This window comes from Sminthopsis crassicaudata, chromosome 3 (assembly GCF_048593235.1).
Source record: "Sminthopsis crassicaudata isolate SCR6 chromosome 3, ASM4859323v1, whole genome shotgun sequence".
NCBI lineage: Eukaryota > Metazoa > Chordata > Mammalia > Dasyuromorphia > Dasyuridae > Sminthopsis > Sminthopsis crassicaudata.
Genome location: NC_133619.1, coordinates 68,807,704 through 68,834,604, shown reverse-complemented (window position 1 = coordinate 68,834,604; position 26,901 = coordinate 68,807,704). Strand labels below are relative to the sequence as shown.

The window sequence follows — 26,901 nt, the reverse complement described above, 5'->3', positions numbered from 1 at the left end:
TAAAATCTAAATGACACACATAATTCCAATAAAGAATAAAGGACCCCTCAGCAGAGTGGATATGGAGCTGGCCTCAGACCAGGAAGATCTGTGTTTGAGCTTTGCCTCCCACATGTCCTGGATACATAACCTTGGGTAATGTTCCTTATAAAGAGTTCTGTAAAAATGATACCATGTGAAGATTCTGATATGCTTTGGTAGGAGGAATAAGAAGTTTCTTCATTGGAGAGTTCTCTATGTCAATGAAATCTCAAGTTTAATTCCTATCCCTAAAAAGGAAAAAAAGGGAATGTTCTAAGGAGAATTTTAGAATATACTAACAACGACAATCACTGAGCTACCACCTTCTCCCCACACCCTAGCAGCCTTGTGTTTGAAGTCCATATTGCATTGGACTGCAGATTGCCCAATTTGTGGATTATCCATATATGTGGATGCCATCTCCCTATACTGAGTCCAAACCCAGGCTTCACATGCGAATGACTCTGTATAAAAATATTTGTCACAGCAATCAAGTAAATCCCTAATGAAATATTTCTGTTTTCTTTGTGTTCACTGTCATTCTTCCAGCCAGTCAGCATCACATCCTTAATGCTTCTTTCCCTAAACCACTGCCTCAAATCCAGTAAATTACAAATTCCTATTAATTCTACAACCTCTCATCCCCCAAACATGTTCATAACCAAATATTTCTTTCTACTTGTATACAGTCAAAACTTCTCATGAAGACTTTTGTTATCTCTCTTTGAATGATTGTCATTGATTTATTTTTATATTGTAGTAAGTGTATTTATTTTAATACACATTGATTTATGAATCATGTGGAGAGAGAAAAATCAGATTAAAAGGGAAAAACTATGGGAGAGATAAAAAAAGAAAAAAGAAGTGAACATGGTTTATATTAATTTACATTCAGTTTCCTTAGTTCTTTTTCTGGTTATAGATGACATTTCCTGTCCAAAATCTTTTGGGATTGCTTTGGATCACTGAACCTCTGAGAAGAACCAAGGCTTTCATAGTGGATCATTGCACATTCTTGCTGTTATTGTGTATAATGTTTTTCTATTTCTGCCTGTTTCACTCGGCATCAGTTCACGTATATCTTTCCAGGCCTTTCTATATATAATCAGCTTGTTCATCCTCTTTTATAGAACAGTAATATTCTATTACTTTCATGTACCACAGCTTGTTCAGCCATTCCCCAGTTGATAGGCATCCACTCATTTTCCAATTCTTTACTACTATAAAAAGAGCTCCTGCAAACATTTTTTGCATGTGAGTCCTTTTCCCTCCTTTATGATTTCCTTGGGATACAGACCCACCAATGGCACTGCCAGGTCAAAGGGTATGCCGAGTTTTATAGTCCTTGGGCATAGTTTCAGATTGCTCTCCAGAATGATTGGATCATTTCACAATTCCACCAACAATGCATTAGTGTGCCAGTTTTCCCATAACCCCTTCAATATTTATCATTATCTTTTCCTGTCATCTTAGCCAGTTTGAGAGTTATAAGGTGATATCTGAGTTGTTTCCATTTCATTGACATTGATTTGTAATTAATCCCTTGCTTTCTGGTCTCTCTTCTAAAGTTCATCCTAGAAACAGTTGCCAAAATAGTTTTGCTTATTCAAGGTGATATTGTCTGTTTCTATGAGCTCTGAGGGATTTTATGATATAAGAGAAAAAAAAAATAAAGACTAAAACTTTCCAATTCAAATCCTGCCACCAATAATAACTATCCCTGTGATAATGCTCATATTATAAAATTTCAGTCTTACAAGGGACCTCAGAGCCTTCTAGTCCAACCCTGATCAAGAATCCTTTCTAAAACATTGCTGACAAGGTACCATCTAGCCTCTTAGTAAGGAGAATTCTAGTACCCCCCCAAGGCAGCCTATTCCAGAATTGGTTTCAAAACAGGTCCAGAAGAGCAAATCTAATTTTAGTTCCATATGTGAGACATTCAAACACTTAATTGAGAGCTTTCCTATCTCTTCTAATTTTTTTTCTTGCTGATAATTGTATAAATATGTATGCCTATATTGGATTTACATATATTTTACCATGTTTAACATATATTGGATTGCTTGCCATCTACCAGAGGGGATAAAGTGAAGAAGGCGAAAAATTAGAACACAAGATTTTGTAAGGGTGAATGTTGAAAAATTATCCTTGTATATATTTTGAAAATAAAAGCCTTCAATAAAAATAGACAAAAATAAATTTTCTCTTGCTTAAAAATTACATCAAGCACTTATTAATCTCTTAGTGAGTGCCAAGCACTGGGGTTACAAAAAGAAGTGAATAAGTCTTTGCCATTAAGGAGCTTACATTGAAACAGGGAAAGGTAATGCACAAAAGGAAGTTGCAAAGAAGGAGTGGTTCCTTCAAAGGTATCTGGTGGGTAGTCATCCAGAGTAGCATCTTTAATTGAGGAGTAGAGGAAGGACCAGCATTTATTAAATCCCAGTTATGTGCCACAAACTATGCTAAGCACTTTACAGATATTATCTCATTTGTTCCTCACAACAATTCTGTGAAGTAAGCATCATTATCCTCTTTGTACAATTGAGGAAATTGAGGCAGACAGAGAAATGATTTGCCTAGTAAATCTGAAAGAGTAGATCTGAGGTCATATTTGAATTCAGATCCTTCTTTAATGCAGGCCCAGTGTTCTGTCCACTATATACAAGTATGATTGCAGTTTCTTTTGAGATAATGCTGCCTACAGGAAGTCACCCACCTGAGATTGGGAGCTTTGGGTGGATGTTTCTCCAAAGTAAAAAGATGGTTGGCAATTAGGATGAAGAGGACAGGAGACTGTATGATAACATCTCAAAATCACTTAGTCTCACTTAATTTTGGTTTCTTTATCTGTAAAATAAGTGAATTAAGAGAATGCAGTACATACCTAGTTGGGTTGATTTGAGAAAAGATTTTATAACATTGAAGTCCTGGACACAAATGGCTTACCACAAATTCATAGTTTCTGAGTCAGAAGTGACCCAGTGTCCATTGGGAATAACCCATTCCATGACAGGATGTCCAGTTAAATTTACTTGAGGTCATCGCTGTTCTGCTTGAAGATTTCACAGAAACACTCACCTATTGCCATAAGAGGGGCATTCCTCCTTTGGGAAGCTCTATTTGTTAGGCCTTCATTTGTGCCTTTGAGACTTTTACTGTCTTCCCTGATTCTGCACTCTGGGGACAAAAAGAGTGATTTTGACACTTGTTATAGCCCTTGTAATTACCCTTCAAGTACTTGAAAATAGATATTAGGTTGGCTAACAGGAAACAGCATAGACACAAAACTCTAGTAAACACACAATCATTTCTCTCTTTTCCAGGCTTAACATTTTTGTTTGCTTCAATAGATTTTTTTTATGCCCTGGAATCCAAGTCTCTTCAACATCCCACTCGGGACATTTTTTATCTTATCAACATCTATCTTAAACTCTGGTGCCTAGAATTGCACACACCCCATACAGATTGACTGATTAGGACAGAATACCACAGAACTTTTTAGCTCCTTAGTCTAAGCAACTGAATGAATGGAACCCCAAATCCCATTCCTTTTTTTTGGTTGCTGAATTGTACTTCTCATTCATATGGTACTTGCAGTCCACTAAAATCCTGATTTTTTTTGTTTGTTTGTTTGTTTTGGACAAACTGCTGTTGTCATCACTGCAATCCTAGATGAAAAATGTCAGAAAAGTGTAAAACCCTAGCAATTCACATTTGGCAATTTCCCTGACTTATCTGTTGGGGTAAGGGCAATGTTAGCAAGAAGATAATTCTAAAACTCACAAACCACCATAACTCATCCCCAGAGATTTACTTGGCTCCCGTGCAACCACTATGCTTGCACAAAAACATTCTGTGCGCTGTATATTTATGTCAACTAATTTCCCAAAAATAAATGAGCTGTTTTTTCCTTAGTCAATTTCTTTAATAACTTGAATACTCATCAGGTATACTTATATATGGTATGTATGTATTATATGTGTGTGTATAAATATTCTTACTTATACTATCCACTCCTCCCATCTAGAATTGCTCACCATATCCCAGCAAGATAGGAAAACTTTCAATATTGTCTTCTTTATAAAGTTATTCCTGAATTTTCCTGTCTCCACTTCCACTTCTTTCTTCTACCTTCCTGAATCTATCAAAATGTCAGCAAAATCTAATAAGGCTAGTTTCTGAGAGATGTCACTTTAGGAGCAAAGGATATTATAATGAGTTTTATAAATATGCTTTCATAATTATGCCTTAATTATTTCACACTATTTATATTACTTTCATTTAGTATCCTTCCAGCAAAGCAGATACCTAATACATGTTTGTTTTATATAAACAGAAATTAAAGTTCATTTACATAAATATATTTCAATAAATACTGACAAGGAATAGGAAAGAAAAGAGCAGGACAAGAATTATATAATTATATTATGTTACATTATATTACATTATATTCATTGATGTACAGGCATAGATAATGAACACAAAAAGTGTCATCATGAAATATATAGAAATGTAAATTATAGAGAAGAAAAATGTAGGTAAATTTTGAAAATTTAGAGATTCAGGGATTTCAATTATATTTGATCATGCAGTACATACTTTGGGACGTATCTTGAAATGAATGGGAATTGTTAACAGGTTGAAGATTTTTAGAGCAAAAAAGATGAATTCAGAATATTTGTAAAAAAATAGATTGCTGATATCATGATACTATAGAGACTGCGTTTCTATAAGTGAAATAAAAGAGCTCAAAACAAAATATGACTTACCAAAATATGTTTAATTTTGTTTGCTAGGATGTGTCAGGCTTGTGTTTGTTTAGTTTTCCAGTACAACTTACCGTGTTTCCCCGATAATAAGACACTGTCTTATTATTTTTTTGGGACTAAAAAACACCAGAGGGCTTATTTTCAGGGGAGGGCTTATTTTATCCTCCATCATGCCCCTTTTATCCTCCATCATGCCCATTTTAGCCTCCATCATGCCCCTTTTAGCCTCCATCATGCCCCCTGAGTGCTTATTTTATTCTCCATCGCTTACTGAACTTACCGAGTTTTTAGATGGTCCTGTCTCAGCTCTACTCCGCGGCGCTGCTCTCAGTAGCGCCAGCAAGCAAATCACCAGGGAAGAAGAGGATGACGCGCTCACTGCTGCAGCTCTGATTGGATGCAGCTCGGAGCGCGACGTGCGTTTCACCCGGGAGGGGAGGGCGGCGCTGCTTACTGAAGGTACCGCTACGCAGCATATAGCGCAGGGGATCACCATGATGACCGTTTTCATAGTAAGTTCGATAGGGCTTATTTTCGGGGGAGGGCTTATTTTAGCGGAATATTAAAGAGTATGTGGGTGTCTTATTTTCAGGATAGGTCTTATTATCGGGGAAACACGGTATTATATGGAAAGAATGAGGGATTAAAAAAAATAAACAAACAAACAAACAAACAAAAAAAACAGTCTACCTGCTCTGTTGATACCCACACATCAAGAGATCGATAGGAAGATCCCAGCAATTAAGTAGTACCTTAATGACAAATGCAGGGGAGGACATGGATAAATGTTCCCTAGAATTAGAGAGAAGGCATAACAGGTTATAGTCTGCCTCATTTAGAGAAAGTGCCCAAATTGATGGAATCAGAAATTTCCCAAAGTATTCAAGCATACTAACTTTGAGCACAGTTAATCATTCCAATGACAGTGAGTGAGAAGTGGGGGGAAGAAGGTACATTGAAAATCTCTCTTTTATATATAAGGAAAAAAAAAAAAAAAGAAGAAGAATTGCAATGGGAAAAGTTCTATAAAAGTATCTTTTATTTCCAGAGATGAAATGAAGAAAAGTGGCCCTAAAGGTTAATATTTATCTTATATCATAGCTTGGAAGTAGGACAGGGATAACATTTGAAGAAGTATTATTGTGATTTTGCAACTTGTGTGATAATGTGTACAACTGTCTGTTAACTGATACTGCTTAATTTAAAAAATGTGAACTTTTACTCTTTTAGTCGAAGTTAATCATAATGACAAAATTTATGTTTTCATTTTCACTATGTAGAACAAAGAAAAAATTTCAGTCACTTGCCAAATATGCTGCATTTCTTTTTTTAGCCCATACCAAAAAGCAGCTAATTAAGCACAATATACAAAGTGAGTGACCTCCCTAATAGAGAAGTCAAATAGCACTTTATTACTTTCCAGAATATATAGGAGAATAAATGGTTCTTTTAAAGAATGAACATTTGGGGTTAAGGAAAGAAGTGAAGAATTACAAAAAAGTCTAAATATGTCAAAAAATTAAATGATAAAATGATAAAAATTTTAAAATCTAGGAAGGAAAGAAATAAGAAGAAACATTTAATCTATAGGTAGGCAATTAAATGCCACAGTGGCTAGGTTGCTGGTCTTAGAATCTTTTTGAGCTCACTTCTGTCTGGCCTTAGGCATTTATTCTCTCTGTTACCCACACTGGTCTTTGCCAAGAAAATCCCAAATGGTGTAGTGAAAAGTGGGGAAGTCTAACATGAAGAGAAATGACTTGGGGAAACAAAGTAAAATGGAAAGACACTCCCTTCAGTCAAGGAGCTCACATTGTAATGGGGGAGAAGACATTGTTCCAACAATTATGTATGCAGATACGTAGATAAGACTGTTTTCTGTTAGAGAACAAAATGGACTTCTTTGTCCAACTTGAATTCTTAAAAGAGATATAGGATGGGATTTAGGGAAGGAAATAGAATTAATATGAAATAATGTTTTGCCAATAAGAATAATGGGTAAATTGCTAAACCCTGGGAGTGGGGTGGTGAAAGCTAAGGATGACAAAATAAGGTTTTTAAAGCTAGATTAAGGGAATAAGAAATCTCAAAGGAGGTATAGCACCATTGCTTAGGGTGAATAAGACCATTCCAATGGCCAGTGTAAAAAATTGGAAGAACTTGTTTTTTGTCAGTTTTAATTATTGCAAAGAAATGATCCTGGGACTTAGAAGAAGAGAGACTTGGAAAGCTATCATATTTAGGTTGGTCAAGAAGTGATTGAATGACAAGATCTAAGGAGTAGTTGCAATTAGAAAAATGCCAATTTGGAAGGCAAGTTCTAGTAAAATACCCCAAGGATCTATCCTTGGCCTGTGCTGTTCAACATTTTTATGCAAGTGACTTGAAGGTATAAATAATATCTTACTATATTTTCACATAAAAATGGAGAAAATGGGTAAGATAAGCTTCAAAAAAGATCATGACAGGTTATCATGGGACTGAATGAAAAAGATGAAATCTATGAGGGATAAATATTAAATGGAGAGGTTGCATTCTGTATTAGTTTGGGGAATATTTATATCATGAGATCAAAGGTGCATTTGAGGATTTGAGTAATAAATTAAGCATATATTAAAATTTATGATGTCTTCAATGTATTAAGCACTAGATATACAAATACAAAAAAAGTAAGACCGTGTTTACCCTCGAGGGGCTTATATTGTAATAGGAGGAGCCAAATTATATGGATAGTATTTTTGTTTGGGAAGCTGATAGATATGGATGAGGGTTTAGATGAGTTTATTGATAAACTCTTGCTAGTAGAAATGGCAGAATTGATTTGATTTTAGTTCTGGAAGTGGAATACAGAGAATGGCAAGAGGCAGGAAAAGGAGAAAGGAACTTCTTTGACCTAACAGAAGGCCTTGCCCCTAAAAGATATTTAATAAATTTTGATTAAGTTTGAGTTGGATTGGAAGGTGAGACTTAACAGAGGAAATTGTGTAGTCTGTAAACTATCATTACAGATTGATTGTAAATGAAAAATATTAAATGGCAAAAATTGTAGTTATATGATTTTATTATTTTTATAGATTAAAATAGATTTATAATTATGTTTAATTGCAAATGAAATGTTCCTTTTTTAAATAGATGCCTTTAAAAGCAATGGAACTATTTTTCATTATATAAGTTTCATTTCTTACTTTGAATAGAGATGAAATGATTATTTAGCTATAAAGAAAGGTCAGTACAAAGGACAGAGCACTGCCTTTGGAACCAGAAAACTTTGCTTCAAGATCTATGCCTTTTTCTCTAATCCTAGACAAACCATAGCTGGCTAAGCATTCAGCTTCATCATATATAAAATAAGAGAATCAGATTAAATTAATTCCTAGGTCCTCTTTAGCTCTCTATCTATGATACTTTTCCTCATTATATAATCTTCTAACCAACTATACATGATGAAAAGTTGAAGACAAATTGAGAAAAATACGCTATATATATTGAGAATCAGGTTCCTTTAGTCTATTAATTGACATCTTAGTGACCTATTTAAGAAAACTTCCTCAAGTGCCTTAATTAGTCTTGGAAAATATGATTCAACATTTACATAGTAAAAATTTCTTAAAATTACTTAAAAACTTATTTATATTTTCCTACAGATTAGCAGGCTTAAATTCAACTCTATTGCATGGGTCAGTCTTCTAAAAATGCAATTTAAAATCATCAGTATTACAGTATAAAAATATGGCATAATCCTGTAGCATGGTATAAAAGGGAAGGTAAGAGATTTAATTTTAAATAGCATTTTCAAATAACTAAGTAAATTTATTGCTTTTAGAACTCCCATCCATTGTAGTTTTCACAGCAAACTAAAATATTAGAAAATAATAAAATATTAGAAATAATGTTATATTATTTCTAATATCTATTTTAATAATATAGCATTCTAATAATTCTCTTCTAATAACATTATTATAATGTCAGATTTTATACTTACAATAATAGAAAATATTTTCATATTTTATGAAATATATAAAATTAAAATAATAATGTAGACTTTCTCATTGAATGAAATATAATTTTCATCCTTTTTAAAAGACAATATAAAGGAACTAATTTTTATTCAAAACTTGTTTTGTTTTGTTTTGTTTTATTTTCAGTTTTTCCTTTTATACCTTATAACAAAGAATAGAGGAATAAGAGTAGGAAGAAAATTAAACAAAACCAATTGAAAAAATTTTCATATGGATTATTTCATACCTGTAGACCCATACCTCTAAAAAGAAGTAGAGAGATGTATCTTCTTCTATCTCTTCTTAAAAACCCAATATGTAGCATTAATTTTTTTATTCTTTTGAGATAAATGTTTTTGATAAATGTTATCTCTTTTTGAGATAAAATGAGATAAATTTATGTTATTGTAGTCATCATGTACATTTTTTCTTGGATCTATGGATCTACTTATTTCACTCTACATCAATCTTTAGGTTTTTCTAGGCTTCTCAGTATTTGTCTTTTTTTTTTCCCCCAGTACAATAATATTGTACTTATGGACCAAAATGGATTTGGATTTTGTTTCCAATTATTTGCTGCCACAAAATTACAAATATAAATTTCTATGGAACCTCTTTTTTTGTCAATAATCTCCTTGGAGTGTATACCTAAGTAGAATCTCTAGATTAAAAGATATGGATATTTTAGTAATTTCATAATTACAATTTAATGGTAAGTTTATTACAGCTTCATCAGCACTCCTTATTGTGCTTATCTTCTCACAAACTCTTCTAAAATTGTTATTCCTACCTTTTTTCATCATGTGAATGTAGAGTATGAGGTACCACCTTCAGTTTAATTTGATTTGTATTTCTCTTACTAGTAGTGATTTGTAGCATTTTTATATGCTTTGATAATAATTTATAATTCTTCTTTTGAAAACTGTTTATTCCTACTTTGACCATTTATCTTTTCGGGAAATGTCTTTTAGTTTTATTTATTTGTTTGTGATCTCTATAAAACTCTGATATAAATCCACATCTGAGATTTCTGATAAAAAGATGTTCAAACCCCTCTCCCCATTAAACAACATTCTTTCTTATCCTAGATAGATTAATTTTGTGTGAAACCTTTTCAGGTTAATATAATAAATCCATCTCTTTTATCTTTTTAAAATTTTATCTATGCCTTGTTTATTCAGATCTAAGTATGCATAGAGTGAAAAACATAAAACTACTTGTATTTAAATATTTTATGGTATGATTTTTAATATACATACCACATGTTTATTTTCATTATTTTATGGAATTGAAGTAAGATGCTAGTCTAAACTTAATTTCTACTAAACCATTTTCTAATTCTTCCAGAAGTAGCTTTTTTTAAATGTATTTTATTAGGCAGGATGTTTTTGCATTACTTTTGATCTTTTTAAATCTATTTCATTGATCTATTTTTTTCTATTTTAACCAGGACCAAATGGTTTTGATAATTGTCTCTTTATATAATGTTTCTATTGCCCTTTCATTCTTTTCTTGAAAAAAAATCAATAATGACAGATTTCCACAATAGCTATTATAAATTAAGTTCTTCCAAACTACTGTGATGACTTCTTCTGTTCATACAAAATTTACAATGAAATCTCTAGTTCTTCAACTCCTTCCAAACATCACCTTTAGAAATGGTACAAAAGGAGAACACACTTAACTGCTGTCTTTTCCATCCAAGAGTTTTGTATTTCCTATTTACTTTAAAAATGGCTAGTACAAAGCTTAACATGGCCAGGCTTCTATGAGGATCCTTGATAATATTCAATGATTAGTTAGACTATTTAAAAAATGCTTTGTCACTTCCTCTCACTGTTTTTCCAATTTTGACTGTACTTGTCTGTGTGCTACATGGTTACTAATCTTGTTTCATTGTGGGCTTAAATGATCCTTGAAATGTTTAACACCTCCATACCAATAGACTTTACAATATTTCTCACAGTTATGGAAGTGTATTTTTTAAGAGTTACAACTTCCATTTGGTAAAAATACAAAAAAGAGCAATGGAACACATCTAATGCAAAGCCTAGGACTCAACTACACTGAAATATAAAGGTGATGAAATTAGTACAATCCAGTTTCATGTAGTCATGGTTAGATCTTCTGAGTCAGCCTAATACCAATAGAAGCAAATATATACCTCTCTCTCTCTCTCTCTCTCTCTCTCTCTCTCTCTCTCTCTCTCTCTCTCTCTATCTCTCTCTCTCTCTCTCTCTCACTCTCACTCTCTTTCTTCTGCTTAACAACCCTGTTCTATACATTTTCAATATAATTGTACTTTATTCTGAGCAGGAGGTAATTTTCATCTATTTAATTTTTCCTGTGTAGAAACTAAGACTAACTACCTTAGTTTCATTTTGGATTTTATTTAGAAGAAACATTTCAGAACTTGAATTAAATCAAACAATGGCATTCACAAATAGGATCTTCTTTTCTGACATTTCCACTTCTTCCTTCTTTTTTCTCCTTTTCCTCCTTTTTCTCATATGGTTATTGCCAGTTTATGCTTTACTTATGTTAGAATTCTATAGTTCAAATCTGTAGGTTAGTAATAATGAAATCCTTACATTGTGATGTCTCAAGATCATTTACTGTAATTGCTTTGTGACTAGGAAGTATCACATTTAAATCATTTTCATGCCATAAAGGATGAAAATCATTTATCACTAAATATGGAGTGCTAGACTTATATAGAAAGAGTTGAGATTTGCCCTCCCAACCCACAAAGTAAACTAGCAGGTCTCCCAGAATGAGGTAAATTTTAATTCTCCTTTAGGCAGCAGGGGTTCTTTTGATGGTTTAAGTAGTTTTTCCTTAAAACTATAAGCTTGAATATCCCAGTGTATTTCACTAATATTAATTAATAGTGATTAGCATTCAATTTCATTTTTAAAAATTACCATCAATTAGATTTTACAAAGGCTTTTTATTTTCTAAGGGGGGTACAGCAAGAGTAGAAGTTTTTTAAAAAATTGTCCTAAAATTATGTAGTACACACTCCCCTTTGCCATTTTGATCTCTGAGTAGAGAAGGGTCAATTTCAACAGGATTGCTAAGAACATTTGCCCATCAAAATCACTTTTGCATATGGCATAGGTGACAGATGAATCACTATTACTCCTCCTTGGCTGCCTGGGAGCCTATGTTAGGTCAAATGTATTACTGAAGGCTTTACATCTCAAAGTTTGGCCAAAATTTTGGAATATTCTCTGCCTCCTGGATCTCTGGCTGCTCACTATTCTGATCTTCATAAGCTCATAAGACACAATCTGTCTTCAATACTATTCATCTAAAAGCAAGAAAGGACAAATGCAGAGGGAAAGAACAGAGACCTGTCATTCATGGATGATATAATGTTCTAGGGGAATGGCTTACAGCATGGCTGTCTTTTTAATATAACCAGGCAAAAAAAGAAAAAAAGAAAGAATTTGAACTGACTGAGGGATGCCTTTAGAATGAGTTTAGGGTTTGATAGCCAATCAACAGTTTGTTTCTTTGTCATGTGATAATCAGATTGGAATCAATTTCAGAATGCTGTCAAATTTTCCAAATTGGGGAGGATCTTCCATTATCTTTTATCATGTCTTTCTGAAAGTAATATTCTCACTTTCTTAATTGGGAGCTAGTAGTGAGCAGTGTGTGCTGGACGTGCTCTAAGAATGGATCTTCTATTGGCGAGGCTATTATGATACTTGGAATCAGGAAAGCTTCTGTTGAAATTCTTCCTCTGCCAAATGTGTTATCCCAAGGGAAGTCACTTAAGCTCTTTGCACCTCAAATTTTTTGCACCTCAATTTTTTTAATCTCTAAAAATTGACATTGAAAATAATTCTATCTACGGTGATCATTGTACAGTTCAAATAAGAATGTCTTTAAATCACTTTGCAAACCTTCAAATTCTACATAAATTTCAATATTATTACTATTTTTACAGGAAAGCAGATTCTACTGCTTCTATCAATAGTCCATGTCATTGTTTCATAGTCCTTAACACAGAATTTTTGCTTTATTTTACAAAAGCATCTATTTTCAATTACGAATACACTAACGGAGATAGAAATGAGACATTTTATATTCACAGCAATGCAGAGTTCTTCTAAACTGCTGAAACATGAAATAACCAAATAAACTTTATTATTTAAATGGATTTCTTAACAGCAAAAACTGTATAATATAACTTTTTAAACTTGTAAAACCATAACGTACTACAGTAATTTCACATCATGAGGCAGTGTATATAAAGCTATGTAGCATAAAAATATTCAGCATTTAGGGTATTTAGTAAGATTTTATTAGATAGGTTGGTAACTATGAAAGTAGTTATTTTTATTCCTTGACCCCATTGCTCTCAAATAATAGGACTCGGTTTCCTTTTTTGGATTATGAATTTATTTCATGACCTGTGTTTCCTACACACACATATAACATGTGTATATCTATACATTCATATATACACATACATATATATATACTTGTATAGATAGATAGATAGTGCTTTCAAGTTATGTCTGACTTTTCCTTACTCCATTTAGGGGTTTTGTGCCAAAGATATGGGAGCAGTTTGCCATTTCCTTTTCCATGATTTTTCAGGTAAAGGACTGAGGCAAACAGGTCACAAAAGCTAGCAAATATTAAAAATTGGATTTGAACTCATGAAAATGAGTCTTCTGGATATCAAGCCCAGTGTTCTCTCCTACTGTACCACCTAGCTGCCCCATATGTAAGAATAAATGAAAGTCTATAGATACACATGTGTATATATTTGCATATTTAGTTATGTATATATGTGCACGTGCACATACAAACATGTACACATATATATATGTATATGTATATACATATTTCTATCTGTCCATTCACATTCACAGTTATGATAACTGATTAATTGTGCATTTCTCTGAATCCCATTTTTCTGTTTATCTTTATTTCTGTTTTTATCCTGTCCCTCCTCAAAAGACTGTCTTACTTCTGATCATTGCCTCCCATCATCTGTCCTCTCTTTTACTATCCCCACAATATCTGTTATCCCCTTCGTCTCCTTTCTTTCTATTGGGTAAGAGAGATTTCTTTACCTGAGTATGTGTGTGTATAATTTCATCTTTGAATTGATTCTGATGAGAGTGAGATTCATTCATTACCAGACCCCCATTTCCCCCTTTTTGTTCTTTGCATTTCTTCTTAATAGGAGAAAATGTAACTTATTTTACTTCTCCCTTCCCCTTTCTCCCAACACATCCCTCTTTCTCCTCCCTACATCCTTTTCTGCAGATTGTCCCAACAAATTGACTCACATCCATGTCCTCTGTCTATGTAGATTCCTTCCTAATACCTTAATAGTGATAATCCTTAGGAATTGAATATATCTTCTTCCCATATAGAAATGTAAATTGTTTAACTTCATGGAGTCCCTTATGATAACTCTTGTTTTTTGTTTTCCTTTCTTTCATGCTTTAGAGGCAGTCAAGGTTAAGTGACTTGCTAGTACTTTTAGTAAGTGTCTGAAGCACCTTGCAGCCCTTTGATTATTCTTTCATGTTTATTTTTTTATGCTCTATTTATTGTCTGCTGTTTGTTAAACTTTGAAATTTTTTTTTGTTCTAGTCTTTTTTTCAAGAAAATTTACAATATTAAATTGTTACAAATCTCCCATGCCTAACTTCTGAGTTGTCTAGAAAGAGTAGAAAAATGTCTCTGTGAACTTTTGTTGACATTTCCACTGCAAAATTTGATTTGAGGTGTTAACGTTTTCCTTTTCCTTTTTCTTTTTTAGGGGAATATTTGGGTGGCTCAGCTGGGGTCCTGGCCTGTCTTGTAACTTGCTTTCTCTACCCTCCAATAATAAATATATTAAGGGCAAGTGCAGATTTCTGGGAGAATCCACAAATGAATTATTTCTAAATTGATAGTGCACAGTTAATGAGTAACTCTTAATGACTTAAGACTAATGACTACTTAATTTTCTTCTGAAGTCATGTATACTGTAAAACAATTGTCAATCATTTCTACAAGAGCAATATGAGAAGCATTACAAGATTCCATTGTAAAATCTAGGTGAATTATAACTACATGAATACATTTATTTGTATCTGTCTAGCAACAGTGTCAGCAAAGGAAATAAGGCTAACCTGAAATTAATTTGAGGAAGCTATTCCAGATTTTTGTGATTAGTTTGTATATCTTATTATCATGCCTTAAAAATGGGACAACAATTTGTCCCATGCCTTATGGCATGTTTCCTGATTTCTAAAATCATTACCTTTTTTAAGTTAAGTCAAGTCTCTGAATCAACTCCTTTTATACATTGACTTAAAAAAAAAAACTACTCAAGGAATTTTATGGATCATCACTGAATCAAATCCATACTTTCAAGAACCCCCACAAAGTTTATTTTTACCATCCAGTCAGAGGTCACAACTTAAAACCAAAAGACATTTTAATACAACAGTATTGTAAATATGTACTCCTTCCATACAAATTGAGGAAATAAAAACAGCTAGTTAATAAGACAGCATAGGCTAGGAATTTCTAGAATATTATTTAAAATAAATGCTCTTGACCAAGGACAAGATGTACCTAATGAGTGTTGGTTAAAAAGAAAATGCATAAAGTCTTATAATATGATCATTTTTTTAAATCAAAGAAGAAAAGGGAAAGGACACTACTTGAGTTTATCTACAAGTCATAAAGAGAACTACAGGGATAATAGTACAGAAGAAATCAGTAACTGGAAAATCACAGAAGAGTAGTAAGACTTAAAAGATATTTTACACACTTGTGATGCTACTTAATCCTCACTATAACCTTGTATATTAATCCTTTTATTATTCTAATGGTGAAATGCATAGAGCACAAGATTTTAAAGTCAAGAAAACACATATTTCTGAGTTCAAATTTGGCCTCAGACACATCCTAGCTGTGTGACCTTGGGCAAGTCACTTCACCCTGTTTGCCTCAGTTTCCTTATCTGTACAATGAGCCGGAGAAGGAAATGTCAAATTGCTTCAATCTATTTGCCAAGAAAACCCAAAATGGGATGTTAAAGAGTTGCACACAACTGAAAATAATCAAATAATAACAACAAATTTTTGGATAAGAAAGCTGAGGTTTAGAAAGGGTTAAATAATTTCCTTAGTCATCCATCTAATTGTTGTAAGAGGGGGGATTTGAATTCAGGTCCTTCTGACATGAAGTCATGTGTTCTTTCACTGTATCATAAAGTTATTTTGTAAAACAGTTGACCTATATTTGATGCCCCAAGGTCCTAAAAGAACAGGGGAAAAACCTCTCCAACATAGCGAACAAATATCTTATGGAAGTTTTACCAGGAGAAACAGGCAAGAGTTGCACATGAAGCAAAAGCAAGGAGTTTGTGGGATGGTGTGGTTGTCTTTGGTAGCAGAACTTATGCTAGTGCAATCATGGATGAACCGTGGCATTTAAGTAAAATATAACCTTAATAGCTTATAGTTTTTAGAGTATGTCAACATGCAGTACCCTTATAACCCTGCAATGTTGGCAGGGTGTTTTGAATGATGTAATGGTGAATAATATGAGTAATACTTGTCCATCAGTGAAGGGCACACAATATTTGGAGTACTTGGTAACATGTAAGGTACTATATTTTAAAAAATGTTAATATAGTGCAAAAATGGAATCATTTTATGGGTAGCTCAAAGCATGAGGATTATCCCTATTGCATAAAAGATGAGGCAGGAGGAAGAACAGGGCTTGGTCTTCTTTCCTAGCAACTTCATCCAGGAAAAAGAAAAGAAAAATGTGAATTGAAACTTTTATTGAAATCCTCACCAAAAAATAGAAAACATTAAGTTTGGAGCCAGAAAACTGGGGTTCAAATCCTGCATCTTTGATGTTATATGTGTAACTATACGCAAGTTATTTAATTTCAATATCTTTTCTAGGAAATGAAAGGATTAAATGAGATTATCTTGGGATCCCTTCCAGCTCTAAATATAGAAAAACATGAAAAAGACCATGTAAAGTATAAATTTTTCTGTCTAAATTATAAATGTTCACAAAATTGGGGACAGAAAATATTAATGTAAAATTAGCTTAATTATATAAAATTACCAAGTATAAACATCTTTTAGATATTTATATTGTTGTATTTTTTCCTATACAATAATTATTTATTAAGTAAATGCTATGTGCAAAGTTCTATGCTAAGCACTTAAATTATGTACATAAAAAACAAAACAAGAGAGTGTTTCCACCAATGGAACTTGTAATATATGGAGGATGTAAGGACAGGAGAAGAACAAAATAAAAAGACAGATATAGAAACAAAGATAAATACAAAATATAAAAATCAATTTGTAGAGAGAGAATAAGGAATGATGTAATATAATATATAATAATAAGAGAATTAGGAAAGGTAAATTGCAGATAGTAATTGAGCAGCACCCTGAAAGGCGGGATTTCAATGAAAGGTGAGAAGAGTGAGCTCTCCAGGCATGGGAGACAGCTTGTATAACAGGAGGTATAATGTCATATGTGGGGAATAGCAAGGAGATGAGTTTGGCTGGAATGTAAAATGTGTTTAGGGAAGCATTGTATAGTCAATCTGGAAAGATAGACTAGAGCCAGATGGTAAAAAACAAAACTTTTAAATGCTAAAGAGAGGCATTAACCACTGACTTTACATAGATATTGAGGACTAAAACCCAAAGCTTATATTCTTTCTGTGTTATAGTACCTCTACCAATCCAGAGAAATTCCTTAAGTATAGCTAACACTTGACTCACAAGTAAGTTTCACCAAATATAGGCACCAGAGTCACAGCTTCCATCAATCATGACGGATGGAAGTCTTTAATTAATTCCACAGAAATTATAGAAGGTGCAGAAGATTCACAAGATCCCACAAAAAGGTATAGAAACATAAAAGGCATTTAAATAGCCCATCAGTTTCATTCAGAAGGGATTGAAACTTGAAATTACTATCAGAGCAACTTTTAGACATTCTGAAGGATCATTGGTCCTCCAGTAGAACACAATAAAGCCCTTCCCATGTTAGTCTTTTTTTTTTTCTTTTTTGTTTGTTTGTCTATTTGTATTCCATTATCTATTCCCTGTATTTTTCAGATAAGGAATTTTTTGGTCCCATAAAAAGAGCAAACTTGCTCAAAGTCACACAATAATACCAACATAATTGAGACATTGATATACTGACTCAAAATTTAGAATCCATTCCACTGCCACATACTGTTTTTCTTAGTAGTTTGACTAAGTGTTGAAGGCTGAGTGAGGGTGAATGATCAGGAGAATCTTTAGTTCATCTCTTCTATCTGTATTTCAGCTCCTTCTTAAATGTCCCTAAAGATCCAGTAATTGTTTTTATAGTTTTCTAATGAAGTGTGAAGTGCTCTGATATCCATCTCTTAATATTTCCTGATTGCCTTTCTTTGATCTGAAGTTGAGCAGAGCTTCACATCCACTTAAGTAATAGAGAGAGGCAATAAGTAGAAACACCCTTATTTTTTAGTGGAAAAAATACATCACCACCATCTTCATCAGTACAGAGAGGTACTGATTCTTCTGAATATGAATTCTTTTCTTCTCAGTAATAGTTTCACAGATTTCTAGCAGAGCTGAGTTACTAAATTCTCAATTACCACAAATTTACTTTACTTTAACAGTGGATTGTAAGCTTCCTGACATTCACTCATTCATTCATTCATTCAGTAAGTCAGTCAGTTTGTCATTCAGAGTTTTCAAAGTTTTGCTATTTGTAAAATGCTGTCTTAGGTACTAGGGGAGATCCAAGCGAAAGTGTGTAACCTCATAGTTTATAGTTTGTGTTTCTTAGATTGTTTTTTGTGATCATTTTTAGTAAAATCTATTTTTGATAACAAAAATTATGGTTTAATTTTCCCAAAATTAGTTATCTTATACATCTTGAGATTCACTAAATAAAGTTTCAGAATGAAGATTTGAACCAAAATATATTTCATAATCAACCTACATACCACTTTAGATATATTGATAAGTACCTTGAAAAATACCACTCTGTCTCCAACCTCTTTTCTCCTATATGGATCCAATCAAATGAATGCACTTGATGTCACCTATTCATTACTTGTTATACTTAACCTTTTTCTACCAGTGTTCTTTACAATTTGTGTTATAGATCCTTTTAGCATCTTGGTATGATCTATGACCCTTTCTCAGATTGTTTTTTAAATATATAAAGTAAAGTACATGGGACAAAGAAATACATTTTATTGAAGTGAATACAAAAGTATTTTTACAAAAAAGTTTATGAATCCTAATTTATACCTTAATTTGTTGGATAATAGATTTAGATCTGGAATTGACCTTAAAGGCCATTTGTTTCTCATTTTACAGATAAGGGAACTGAAACTCAGTAAGAATAAATGAGTTGCCTAGAATCATACAGGCCATGAGGGTTAGAACTAGAATTAACCATCTGTAATTTCTGTAATGTCCTATGCATTATACTTTCCTACAATTGATTCATAACTCATTGGTCCCAGGGACCTTTCTCCATTCATTCTTCCCTATTCTCCTAACTCCTTTAATCTGTGTTCTTTAAGCTTATTGTTTATTTATGGGATTGGGTAATTATTCTCAAATTACTTCATTGATGTATATCTATCTCATTTGTACTTCTAGATTATACTTCTTTTTTTTTTTTTTTTTTTTTTTTTTTGCTGAGGCAATTGAGTTTAAGTGACTTGTCTGTGATCACACAACTGGGAAGTGTTAAGTGTCTGAGGTAAGATTTGATCTCAGGTCCTTCTGACTTCAGGGCTGGTGTTCTAGCCACTGTGCCATGTAGCTACCACCTAGATTATACTTTTCTTTTCTTTTTTCTTTTTTAAATAAAGCTTTTTATTTTCAAAACATAGGTATAGGTAATTTGACAACATTGACCCTTGCATATCCTTGTGTTTCAGATTTTCTCTTCCTTCCCCCCACTCACTCCCCTAAATGACAAGCAATTCAATATATGTTAAAAATGTTAAAATATATGTTAAATTCAATATACATAAACATATTTATACAATTCTCTTGCTGCACAAGAGACATCAGATCAAAAAAGAAAGTAAATGAGTAAGAAAACAAAATATAAGCAAACAACAACAAAAAGAGTGAAAATGCTATGTTGTGATCGATACTCTGTTCCCACAGTCCTCTCTCTGTGTGCAGATGACTCTTTTCAACACAAGATTATTGGAACCAGCCTCAATCATATCATTGTTGAAAAGAGCCATGTCCATTAGAATTGACTATCATATAATCTGTTGTTACCATGTATCATGATCTCCTGGTTCTGCCGATTTCACTTAGCATCTGTTCATATAAGCCTCTTCAGACCTCTTTGAAATCATTCTGCTGATCATTTCTTATAAAATAATAGTATTCCACAACATTCATATACCATAATTTTTTCAGCCATTTTCCTGATGGGCATCCACTCATTTTCCAATTTCAAGCCACACAAAAAGGGCTGCCACAAACATTTTTGCACATATGAGTCCCTTTCCCTTCTTTAAGATCTCTTTAGGATATAAGTCCAGCAGAAACACTACTGGATCAAAGGGTAAGCACAATTTGATAACTTTTTGAGGATAGTTTCAAATCTCTCTCCAGAATGGCAGGATCCATCAACAATTTATCAGTGTCCCAGTTTTTCCACCTCCCCTCCAACATTTGTCATTATCTTTTCCTGTCATCTTAGCCAATCTGAGAGGTGTGTAGAAGTTTTCTTAATTTCCATTTCTCTGATCAATAGTGATTTGGAGCACCTTTTCATATGATTAGAAATAGTTTTAATTTCTTCATCTGAAAATTGTCTGTTCATAGCCTTTGACCATTTATCAATTGGAGAATGGCTTGGATCCTTATAAATTTGAGCCAATTTTCTATGTAATTTAGAAATGAGGCCTTTATTAGAACCTTTAGATGTAAAAAATGATTTTCTAATTTATTGCTTCTCTTTTGATCTTGTCTGCATTATTTTGTTTGTACTAAACTTTATACAAAAACTTTTTAGATTAATCAAAATTATCTATCTGGTGTTCAGTTATGAGTTCCAGTTCTTCTTTAGATACACATTCCTTCCTTCTCCACAGATCTGAGAGGTAAACTATCCTATAATTTGCTTATAATATCACTCTTTATGTCTAAATCATGAACCCATTTAGATCTAATCTTTAGTATCTGGTCTTAGGTGTAGGTTGAGACCTAATTTCTTCCATAATAGTTTCCAATTTTCCAGCAATTTTTTTTCAAAGAGTGAGTTCTTATCCCAAAAGATGAGGTCTTTGGATTTGTCAAACACTATATTGCTATATTATTCACTATTTTGTACTGTAATCCTAACCTATTTCACTGATCAACGACTCTATTTCTTAGCCAGTACCAAATGGTTTTGATGACTTCTCCTTTATAATATAGTTTTGGGTCTGTCACAACTAGGCCACCTTCATCAGCATTTTCTTCATTAATTTCCTTGAAATTCTTGATTTTTTTGTTCCTGTAGATGAACTTTTTTAGTATTTTTTCCTAGATATGTAAAATAATTTCTTGGGAGTTTTATAAAGGATGGAATATATTCTCCATTTCTTGTGCCTCAATATCAGCTAGAATAGAATTATGAGAATTATGAATGTGGAAGGTACTCAACAATGTTAGTACTGCTTGCTAGACAATGGCTCACCAAGTGTTTTTGTGGAGATAGATAATCATAACCACTATTTGTGGTTCTAGCAGGGAGATATTTCTCTCCAAATCTATGGTTATAAAAAGCTTCTTTTCTGTTAGTTTTATATAAATTTCATTTACTGTGATTTCTTCCCTGGGTTGTAAACATATTAATACTCTTCCCTTCTTCAAATAACCTTTTGTTTACTTTTTTGAATACATGCTATATCACCCCAATAGAATGTAAATGCCTTGAGGGCAGAGGTTGTTAGCTTTATTTTAGGGTTCTTGGTAAGTTGGTGACTAGCATTTGAAGCACAGGGGAAATGAACTTGAAAAGTCCAAAATTAGGAATAGAGCAAGATAACAAAAATAATAATTGAATACTTACAGAAAATATTATGTTGAAAAGTGAGACGCAAGAGAAATTAATTTTAGGAGTACTAAGATATTTTTAAGTTTAGTTACGTGAAGAGATTTTGGAAAGAATCTTCCAAACTTGTGTTTGTGTGTATATATATATATATATATATATATATATATATATATATGTATATATATATATATATATATATATATATATATATATATATATATATATATATATGTACTTTAACAAACAATGCATCTCACAAAAGACATTTTTAAAACTTCTCTCTCAAACTTCTTAAAGCCACCAATGATTTTAGTTACCTTCACTAAAGGGGCCAATTTATCATCTAGTCAAGTGTGTATCTGTCTGCCAAGAACACTGCAAAGCAACATATATCACACTCATTAGCAGCAAGGATTTTGTTGGCCTTATTATATGTGTTTGAATAAGGAACTCATTTCAATCTGATATGTTTTACCTATCATATTTTTCTTCTAATTAAGTTCTATAAATGCACTCGGTTTCAGCTGCAATAAATTCCACTTCTGAATATGTCTCCTAAAAGTCACAAAACATATTTGGAATATGAATAATTCACTCTAGACTTTTTCTATTGTGGAACAGAAAAAGCAAAAATATCATGATACAGACTAAAATTGCAGTCAGGAAGTGACATTGGCTCTGTGAACCTGGGCAAGACACTCAACATTTTTTAACCTGAGTCTGTTTGTTTCTTCTCTTAAAGTGCTCAAAGTAATACTTGAAATATTCATTTTACAAGGTTGCTATTAGGCTCTACAGAAATGCTCTCTACCTCTATTTCTATCTCTGTCCATACCTATCTATCTCTCTATACCTATATCAATATTTATGTATCTATATATCTATTTCCACCTATATCTATATTTGTATTTATAGTTATATATCAGTCAGTGTCTATATTTCTATTTTTATCCATACTGATATGAACTCTAAACCAGTTCATTCTGTTCCCCTCCTCAGGAAATTCTAAAAGGAGCCCATCCTGTTCTTCTTATCAACCATGATCACATGCAAAATGTTGACATATTTAAGACAGTCTCAACCATCTCATTACACATTTTCTCACTCAGCATGCAACTTCTCAGATAGAGTGCATGTCAGTTTGTCTTTGCTCCTTCCTAGTTCCTCCCTAGCTCCTCCCAAACTCCTCCCACACTTTTTATATATATATTTTTTAATTTTTTTATTTTATTTTATTTTATAATTATAACATTTTTTGACAGTACATATGCATGGGTAATTTTTTACAACATTATCCCTTGTACTTACTTCTATTCAGATTTTTTCCCTTCCTCCCCCAACCCCCTCCCCCAGATGGCAAGCAGTCTTATATATGTTAAATATATTACAGTATAATTTAGATACAATATATGTGTGTAGAACCGAATTTTTTGTTGCACAGGAAGAATTGGATTCAGAAGGTAAAAATAACAGTTTACACTCATTTTCCAGTGTTCCTTTTCTGGATGTAGCTGGTTCTGTCCATCATTAATCTATTGGAATTGGATTAGCTCTTCTCTATGTTGAAGAAATCCACTTCCATCAGCATACATCCTCGTACAGTATCATTGTTGAAGTGTATAATGATCTTCTGGTTCTGCTCGTTTCACTCAGCATCAGTTGATGTAAGTCTCTCCAAGCCTCTCTGTATTTCTCCTGTTGGTCATTTCTTATAGAACAGTAATATTCCATAACATTCATATACCATAGTTTACCCAACCATTCTCCAATTGATGGACATCCATTCATCTTCCAGCTTCTAGCCACTATGAAAAGGGCTGCCACAAACATTTTGGCACATACAGGACCCTTTCCCTTCTCTAGTAGTTCCTTGGGGTATAAGCCCAGTAGTACTATGGCTGGGTCAAAGGGTATGCACATTTTGATAACTTTTTGGGCATAATTCCAGATTGCTCTCCAGAATGGTTGGATTCTTTCACAACTCCACCAACAATGCATCAGTGTCCCAGTTTTCCCACAACCCCTCCAACATTCATCATTATTTGTTCCTGTCATTTTAGCCAATCTGACAGGTGTGTAATGATACCTCAGAGTTGTCTTAATTTGCATTTCTCTGATCAATAGTGATTTGGAACACTCTTTCATATGAGTGGAAATAGTTTTAATTTCATCATCTGAAAATTGTCTGTTCATATCCTTTGACCATTTATCAATTGGAGAATGGCTTGACTTCTTATAAATTAAAGTCAATTCTCTGTATATTTTGGAGATGAGGCCTTTATCAGAACCTTTAACTGTAAAAATTTTTTCCCAATTTGTTACTTCCCTTCTAATCTTGTTTGCATTAGTTTTGTTTGTGCAGAAACTTTTTAATTTGGTGTAATCAAAATGTTCTATTTTGTGATCAATAATGGTCTCTAGTTCTCCCTTGGACACAAACTCCTTCCTCCTCCACAAGTCTGAGAGGTAAACCATCCCATGTTCCTCCAATTTATTTATGATTTCGTTCTTTATGCCTAAATCTTGGACCCATTTTGATCTAATCTTAGTATGTGGTGTTAAATGTGGGTCCATGCCTAGTTTCTGCCATACTAATTTCCAGTTTTCCCAGCAGTTTTTGTCAAATAATGAATTCTTATCCCAAAATTTGGGATCTTTGGGTTTGTCAAAGATTAGATTGCTATTTTTATTCACTATCTTGTCCTGTGAACCTAACCTATGCCACTGATCAACTAGTCTATTTCTTAGCCAATACCAAATGGTTTTGGTGACTGTTGCTTTATAATATAGCTTTAAATCAGGTACACTTAGACCACCTTCCTCTGACTTTTTTTTCATTAGTTCCCTTGCAATTCTCGACGTTTTATTCTTCCATATGAATTTTGTTGTTATTTTTTCTAGGTCATTAAAATAGTTTCTTGGGAGTCTGATTGGTATAGCACTAAATAAATAGATTAGTTTGGGGAGTATTGTCATCTTTATTATATTCGCTCGGCCTATCCAAGAACATTGAATGTCTTTCCAATTATTTAAATCTGACTTTATTTTTGTGGCAAGTGTTTTGTAATTTTGCTCATATAATTCCTGACTCTCCTTTGGTAGATATATTCCCAAATATTTGATACTATCGACTGTTATTTTGAATGGAATTTCTCTTTGTATCTCTTGCTGTTGGATTGTGTTGGTAATGTATAAAAATCCTGAGGATTTATGTGGATTTATTTTGTATCCTGCGACTTTGCTAAAATTCTGAATTATTTCTAATAGCTTTTTAGCAGAGTCTTTGGGGTTCTCTAAGTATACCATCATGTCATCTGCGAAAAGTGACAATTTGATTTCTTCATTTCCTACTCTAATTCCTTGGATCTCTTTCTCGGCTCTTATTGCCAAGGCTAGAGTTTCTAGTACTATATTGAATAGTAATGGTGATAGTGGGCAACCTTGTTTCACTCCTGACACACTTTTTATATTTTGCCCTTACTTCCCTTCCCACTTCCCTTTGAGCTATTAAAAGTCATTCCCCTTAAAAGCACATTGCAAAAATAATTTTTATATTTTGTCCATAACCTTTTTCACATATATAACAGGTACTTCCTGGCTACGAGAACGCCATTATGATTTTCTCACATGTACTTTATGAACAGCTCTCCCAATTTATCTATCTATCTCTATCTTTATCTTGTGTAACTATCTCTATATTTATATCTGTATCTATATCTGTCTTTTCTCTATTTCTTTCTCTTTCACTATCCATATCCATATCTCTATGCCTCTGTCTAGTACTTGGCAAATTTTAAATTATTCTATGAAGATCAGTTATCAATATAGCATAATTAGCAGAATTGTGTGTTATAACTTAGCAAGTAGCTTTCAAAGCACAGAGGAAAATGATATGAAAAGTCCAAAATTGAGAATAGAGAAAAATAACAAAAACCACAATTGAATAGTTGTAGGAAATATTGTCTTGGGAAGTGAGAAGCAAGAGAAATTAGGTAGTATGGGGAGTACTAAAGGAGCTATGATATTCATGATATTTAGAGTAAAGAATAAAATGCAATATGTGGTGAATGGAGGAGTCAGGAAGCCCTGAATTTAAATCAAACACCACATTCAAGTCCTTTAACTTACTCTTCAGTAAAAGAAGGGATTTGGACCTTAGCTTTCAAGGTCCTGTCTAGCTCTACATTTATCTCACTTGCAAAATTAGAGAGGCTACTGAACTTAACAAGTTTATGGTCCTGAGGTCCTTATTCTTCCAACCCTTACTTTGGACCTTCAGATCTCCTTTGCTTGTCTCTTGAGAAGGAAATCATGATTTCACAATTATATTTTTCCATTATAGATTCAGTGAGAGGAAGATGCACTATTTAAATGGCTACTATTTACTAGATGTTGGGAATATAGATATAAAAGTGAGACAACCCCTGCTTTCAAGGTATTTCCATTCTAATAGAAGGAAGCAAGTGATTTGTGGGAATGTTGGATGAAGAGAGTGAGGAATTTTTATCTGGGAATTCTTAACATCTTTGAGTGGAGCTGGAGACAACTGAAGAAGCAAAGACACTGTTTATTTCTGTGCCAAGAGCCTGGAGCAGAGCAGCTGGGGGTGGGGACAGGTATTGTGTAAGGTAGTGGATAGATGGCTAGATTCCCATGGGAGATGGCTGTATAGAATGGAAACATGGTTGTTAGGTAGCTAGAACAAGTTGGATGACTTGGCATTTACCAAACATGACAGTTTTAGCCCTGGGGTATAATTCAGTTATTCTGATGGGTAGTTCAGCTAGTAGAAAAGGTGTATTGTGGGGTTGCCATAGAAGATCTGAATTTATGTGGGATGGCAAAACTGAGCTGCAATCTCCCATTCTTTCTTCTTATGGCTTTTTTCCTCTCTGCCCTAAAGAAATGGAAGGCCTTAATTCCCCGATTCAAGTTAGGGGTGCTTAAGATGTAGAGGTTCTTTTTTGTTTGTTTGTTTGTTTGGGAGAGGAAGAATCCCATTACTGCAAGAACCTCAGAAT

At 33.2% G+C, this 26,901-nt stretch overlaps 1 protein-coding gene across 1 annotated transcript in view; it reads left to right on the top strand.

Annotated features, from left to right (window-relative positions):
* The window catches only part of SPAG16 (sperm associated antigen 16), a 1,297,727-nt gene that overhangs the window by 549,311 nt on the left and 721,515 nt on the right, over positions 1 to 26,901 (top strand). The gene's annotated exons all lie outside the window — the stretch shown is intronic.